The sequence below is a fragment of the Cyprinus carpio genome, unplaced genomic scaffold, assembly GCF_018340385.1.
Source record: "Cyprinus carpio isolate SPL01 unplaced genomic scaffold, ASM1834038v1 S000006481, whole genome shotgun sequence".
Taxonomy (NCBI): Eukaryota; Metazoa; Chordata; class Actinopteri; order Cypriniformes; family Cyprinidae; genus Cyprinus; species Cyprinus carpio.
Window position 1 is genome coordinate 1,274,026 of NW_024879156.1, and position 6,653 is coordinate 1,280,678.

Consider the following 6,653-nt stretch of genomic DNA (forward strand, 5'->3'; position numbering starts at 1 on the left):
GCTGAACACATGGCTACAAAGATCTTGCAAATATAAAAGGAGTAAATTTCATCAACAACTTCAAACTGTTTAAACCAGATGGCCTCCACCCAAACAACTTGGTGCTAGAGTGCTTAAGGACAATATCTACTTTTCCTTCCGACATCCTTCTGCAGAGTGTGTCAATACATTCAACACACACACCAGGTCCGAGTCATCATGTGGTTGAAATATACCACAAGGACACTAATAACACCAAGCAGCCACAACAAGCACTGCTGATGGACACTATCCCAGCTGAGCCCTGCCCACAGAGCTCCTCACAGACAGACTGTAATGTATCAAAACAGCTACAAGACTCAGCACCCAAGGACGACTTTCTGGAAAACAGCCAGGGAAGCCAAGACAACATATCACAGTCACCGGAAACACCAAACACACAGCCCCTGCTCAACGGACACATTATCCCTCTCTCCAGCATCTCCACTTCTGTGCTTTTCACAGAAAATGGAGGAATTGGTGTATGCTGGGACTAAACTCTCTCACTCATTCGCTGCAAGCCCGCAGATATCAACAAAAAAACTGCGGGCCCCCAAACCACAATAGCCTGTGAGAGCTCTCTGACCGCTGCCACAACGCCAGGGCCCAAACCCTCCATTTGCTGTAGGTGAACCAAAAACAACTGATAGCAGCTCTCAGTGATATGTGTCGGGTCCCTGCTATAATAGCAGCAACATTCACAAATGTTTACAGAATAACACAGAAGAACCCAGTGTGCCTGTAGCTTTCTCTATTTCAGTGTTATCACGTGATAGAAAGTCCAAGGCCTTTTCAAGCCGAAGGGCAAACTCATCTAATCTGCGGCCTATTATGCATCAAAAACTACTAAGATTAATGTAAAGACACAAAGCTCTGCCATCAAGTTAGCATTTTTAAACATTCGCTCACTAAAAAATAAATCATTTCTAATCAATGACTTTATAACCACAAACAATCTGGATTTTATGTTTCTAAACGAAACATGGCTAGAAGACAGCTGCAGTGCAACAGTCCTCAATGAAGCAGCCCTTCCTAACTTTACTTTCATGAGTGTCTGCAGGACTGTTAGGAGAGGTGGAGGTGTAGCTGCTCTATTTAAAGGTGTCTATCAATGCAAGCAAGTGTCATTTGGGTCAGTACTTGTCTTTTGAATATCTAGGAATTGTGCTGAAAGGTGCTCCACGCATTCTGTTTATCATTATTTACAGGCCTGCAAAATACTCTCCAGCCTTTGTTGAAGAGGTCACAGAAATGTTATCAATGATTTCCTCAGAGTTTGACTGTTTTGCTATTGCAGGGGATTTTAATATGCACATAGATAATGCAGAAAACAAAACTACAAAAGAAATGATAACGGTTCTAAACACTTTTGACCTGATTCAGCATGTGCATGGACCCACACACAAAGGTGGATACACTCTAGATTTAATCATCAGTAGGGGTCTAAACATTTCATCCATTGTTATTAAGGACCAGTAGCACTATCTGATAACTTCTGTATTTTCTTTGATATATTTATCTCTGCTACCACTGAATTTAGATCTGTCTCTGTCAGAAGGAGATGCATAAACGAGAACACTGGTGTGCTGTTTATGGAGGCTATATCTTTAACACCAAGCATTTCTGCAGACTCTGTTGATATTCTCCTTGACTCAGTAGTCAGTAAGAAAACAAACAAACAGACAGAAATCAGTGTGGAGAAGATCAAAAGCAGTTCATACTATGAAAAGACAATGCAGAAAAGCCGAACGGGATGCGGCGGAAGACGAAACTTGAAATTTACTATAGCATCTATAAAGACAGCCGTCATGCTTTTAATGTGGAACTAGCCACAGCTAGACAAACTTTTTTTCTCAAACCTTATAAACAGTAACTTACACACTACTCGTACTCTTCTTGCCACTGTTGAGAGACTGACAAACCCCCCAAGACAGATTCCCAGTGAAATGCTCTCAAACAGCAAATGCAATGAGTTTACTTCCTTCTTTTCTGAGAAGATCATCAATATCAGGAATGATATTAGCACATCCTCAAGTAATGCAGAGGTCAGACAGATTTGGCCGCAATATCAAATATCTTGACTCACTTCCCACATCTTTTTTTCAAAAGTGTGCTTAACTGTTTAGAAGCAGACCTCTTAGAAGTGGTGAATGCCTCACTTCTTTTTGGGACATTTCCAAACTCCCTGAAAACTGCAGTTGTTAAGCCCCTTCTGAAAAAGAGCAATCTTGATAACACCATTTTGAGCAATTATAGACCAATATCTAATCTTCCTTTTATAGACAAAATTATAGAAAAGGTAGTCCTTAATCAGCTGAACAAATACTTAAAACTCAAATGGATACCTGGACAATTTTCAATCTGGTCTCCGACAGCATTACAGCACAGAGACAGCACTCATTAAGATAATAAATGATATTCGCTCAAATTCTGACTCTGACAAAATATCAGTGCTGGTATTGCTAGATCACAGTGCTGCATTTGACACTGTTGATCATAACATACTACTAGAGAGACTGGAAAACTGGGTTGGGCTTTCTGGGATGGTACTCAAATGGTTCAGGTCAAGAGAGAGGTTATTATGTGAGTATATGAGAGCATAAGTCTAAGTGGACGTCCATGACATGCGGAGTCCCACAAGGGCTCAATTCTTGCACCGCTCTTGTCTAGCCTGTATATGCTCCCACTAAGCCAAATAATGAGAAAGAACCAAATTGCCTATCACAGCTATGCTGATGATACACAGATTTACCTAGCCTTATCGCCAAATGACTACAGCCCCATTGACTCCCTCTGCAAATGTATTGATGAAATTAATAGTTGGATGTGCCAGAAATTTCTTCAGTTAAACAAGAAAAAAAAACTGAAGTTATTGCATTTGGAAACAAAGATGAAGTTTTCAAGGTGAATGCATACCTTGACTCTAGGGGTCAAACAACTAAAAATCAAGTCAGGAATCTTGGTGTGACTCTGGAGACAGACCTTAGTTTCAGTAGTCATGTCAAAGCAGTAACTAAATCAGCATACTACTATCATCTAAACAACATTGCAAGAATTAGATGTTTTGTTTCCAGTCCAGACTTGGAGAAACTTGTTCATGCCTTTATCACCAGCAGGGTGGACTATTGTAATGGTCTCCGTACCGGCCCTTCCCAAAAAAGACCATTAGACAGCTGCAGCTAATCCAGAACGCTGCTGCCAGGATTCTGACTGGAACAAGAAAATCTGAGCATATCACACACCAGTTCTCAGGTCCTTACACTGGCTTCCAGTTACATTTAGGATTGATTTTAAAGTACTTTTACTCGTTTATAAATCACTCAATGATCTAGGACCAAAATATATTGCAGATATGTTCACTGAAAATGAACCTAACAGACCACTCAGATCAAAACAAGGGGAGTCCGCCTTTAGTTACTATGCTGCCCGCAGTTGGAATCAGCTTCCAGAAGAGATCAGATGTGCTAAAACATTAGTCACATTTAAATCTAGACTCAAAACTCATCTGTTTAGCTGTGCATTTATTGAATGAGCACTGTGCGATGTCCGAACTGATTGCACTGTATATTACGTATTCACTGTATTTTATCTAAAATCATTTTCTATTTTAACTGTTTTAAATTCATTTTAAATAAGTCAACTTTTAAATCATTTTCAAAGTTTTAAAATTGCTTGTTTTTTTATTTTTCTTCATGATTATTTTACTTTCTTTTATGTAAAGCACTTTGAATTACCATTGTGTACGAAATGTGCTATATAAATAAACTTGCCTTGCCTTGCCTTGCCTAAATTCTTCTTATTACTCCAGTATTTTCAAGAAATATAAACAAATCTTTGAATCTATTTCTTTTCATCCCTTGTTCTCTGAAGAATATCTTAAATTTTATTTTCTTCCATTTCCTGCCATTTCTGCCTGTATTTGTTGTATTTATTGCTTCTAAACAAGACATGTTCTACATCTTCCTTGGTTTAACATTTTGTACATAATCTATTACTCTTCCCTATTGTCTGCAATGTATCATTCAATTCAGTATGACCTAATCACAGCCTTGAGTATACTACTTCTTCTAGCCTATTTGCCATATTTATCCTTTTTACTCCTACTTTTGCTTGGTTTATATGATAATGTTTAGCTTTAGACTCAGACTCCCATTCTTTTTGCCATATTTGCATTATTTCCTGTTTAATCTTGGCTTTAATCTCTCCTTTTCCCATTGAAATATTAATTTCTACTTGCTCTTTTTCCAATGCTTCTTTTGCTATCCTAGCACTTACTCTACTATTTACTGTTTTTATTTAATAAAAGGGTGAGCTACATGTGTCCTCCTAGTGGCTAGTTTGAACATAACATGAACTTAACTGTGTCAGTAGGTGACTATTACAAAGCCAGCTCGCTCTGTTTCTCCATCGACGCCTTCTTTGTTTTGTTTTGTTGTTGTTTTTTTGTTGTTGTTGTTTTTTTTGTACTTTGTACTTTTCTTGAAAAATAAATGTAACGAAGTTGATTACTTTAGTTTTATTCTACTCAAGTAAAAGTACCACAATTTAATTATACTCAAGAAAGTGGGGAAAAAAATGAAAAATGTACTCAAGTACTGTAACGAAAGTATTTGTAATTAGTTACTTTCCACCTCTACTCTCAGGGAAACGAGGTCACAAACGTAACCAGAGCCGTTTTCCCCTCTGGGATGATAGCAGCATCATAGAAACAGCATTGAACCACAAAATAAAAGCTAAGGGCAAGTAAACAGTCCTTCACTGAACATCTAGCAACCTGACTGCCATCTGTCTTGGTAAAAAATAGCGTGCTGAGTAAGTGTTGGTTTATTAGACAAGCAAAATGCCTGTATTTTTGTTGCTACTTTTTTTTTTTTTTTTTTTTTGTAGTGAATAAAACAGTTTAGAATTATGGTGTGTTGCCCTATGGAAATATTCAGATGACAAGATTTGCATTTATGAACCATGTATACAGATTATACAGACAGAATCATGCAACTGAAGATGAAAAGCCATTTAACTATTTATACTATAAAGTGCTCATAAATATCTGAAACGTTGTATGTATTTTCCTCATAGTGGAATGCAGTTGTACCAAATGACATGTTTTTGATGACAATGTCTGCTTGTTACTCTATACAAATGATTTTGCAGGGCAGCCAATGGACAACCTGACTTTCACAAACAGCATTCTCCTCATGGAGGGACTAACAGTTACACCTCAAACTTCCTATCCTGTTTTCATCCTGCTTCTGTTGGCTTATGTCTTTATTGTGGTTTCCAACACTGGACTCATAATTCTGATTTCAACTGAGAAAAAACCTACATCATCCTATGCACTTTCTGTTCTGTAACTTGCCACTAAATGATATAATGGGGACCACTGTCATTTTGCCACGCATAATGCATGATATTTTCAGAGAAACTTCAGAGCGATATATGACGTATGCAGAGTGTGTTGTACAAGCTTATTTTGTACATATTTATGCTGTAGCGTGCCATTATGTGCTGATGATCATGGCCTTTGACAGATATGTGGCTATATGTAATCCACTGCGATACACAGCTATAATGACCAATAAAATGGTGGTTAAACTATCAGCATCAGCCTGGGGGCTTTCAGTATTCATAGTTTCAATTCTGTTAGGTCTCACTATACGCCTCTCTCGTTGCAGATCCAAAATTGAAAACCCTTTTCTGTGACAATGCCTCACTGTTTAAACTGTCCTGTGAAAATGTTGTTGTTAATAATATCTTTGGAATAGTTTATACTGTGATTGTTTTTACCTTTTCACTTGGGTCTGTATTTATAACATATGGCAAGATTGCTACTGTATGCATAACCAGCGCGAACAAATCACTGAACAGTAAAGCCATAAAAACCTGTGTCACTCACATATCTGTTTATATAATCATGTTTGTTTCTTGTGCTAGTTTTATTTTTCTTCATCGTTTTCCTCCTGAATACTCTGAAAGCAGGAAACTAGCTAGTATGGTCAATATTGTACCCCCAGGACTAAATCCATTAGTATATGGTTTACAAACCAAAGAAATAAGACAGAAATTTTTACATATTTTTTGTAGAAAGAAGGTGAATCCTTAATCAATTATATATATATATATATATATATATATATATATATATATATATATATATATATATATATATATATATTCTTTTTTTTTTTCTTTTAAATGCCAACTGTATTGTATATTTTTGTACATCATACACATCTCTGGGAAAAAAAAGTTCTCAATATTGGATGCATGCATTTTATCTATGTTATTCTTTTCCTTGATTGCCAGTGAATATATTGGAAAAACAGTAGCACTTTATCTTACACTAATTTTTAGTATTTATATAATTTCTGTAATTTAGTATTTCTCACCATTTAAAATACATCTATTTGGTAGTAGTTTACAATAAAAATAAGCAGTTAATGCTTGTATAGGAGGGTCGTTTTAGCTGTATATTTTAAAGGTGCCATAGAATGCAAAAATCACTTTTTATAAGGTGTTTGAACACAGTTGTGTGGCAGCAACCAGCCTATAATGGTAAAAATCCACCCACTCATTGTTTTAAAATTCCAATACATAATAAACTGTCTCTCCACACTAGCAAATTCCAGATTTGTATA

At 36.7% G+C, this 6,653-nt stretch overlaps 1 pseudogene; it reads left to right on the forward strand.

Moving 5' to 3' along the window:
- The first annotated feature begins 5,034 nt into the window (after nucleotides 1–5,034).
- Nucleotides 5,035–6,118, forward strand: LOC122143674 (annotated as a pseudogene).
- Nucleotides 6,119–6,653: the final 535 nt, after the last annotated feature.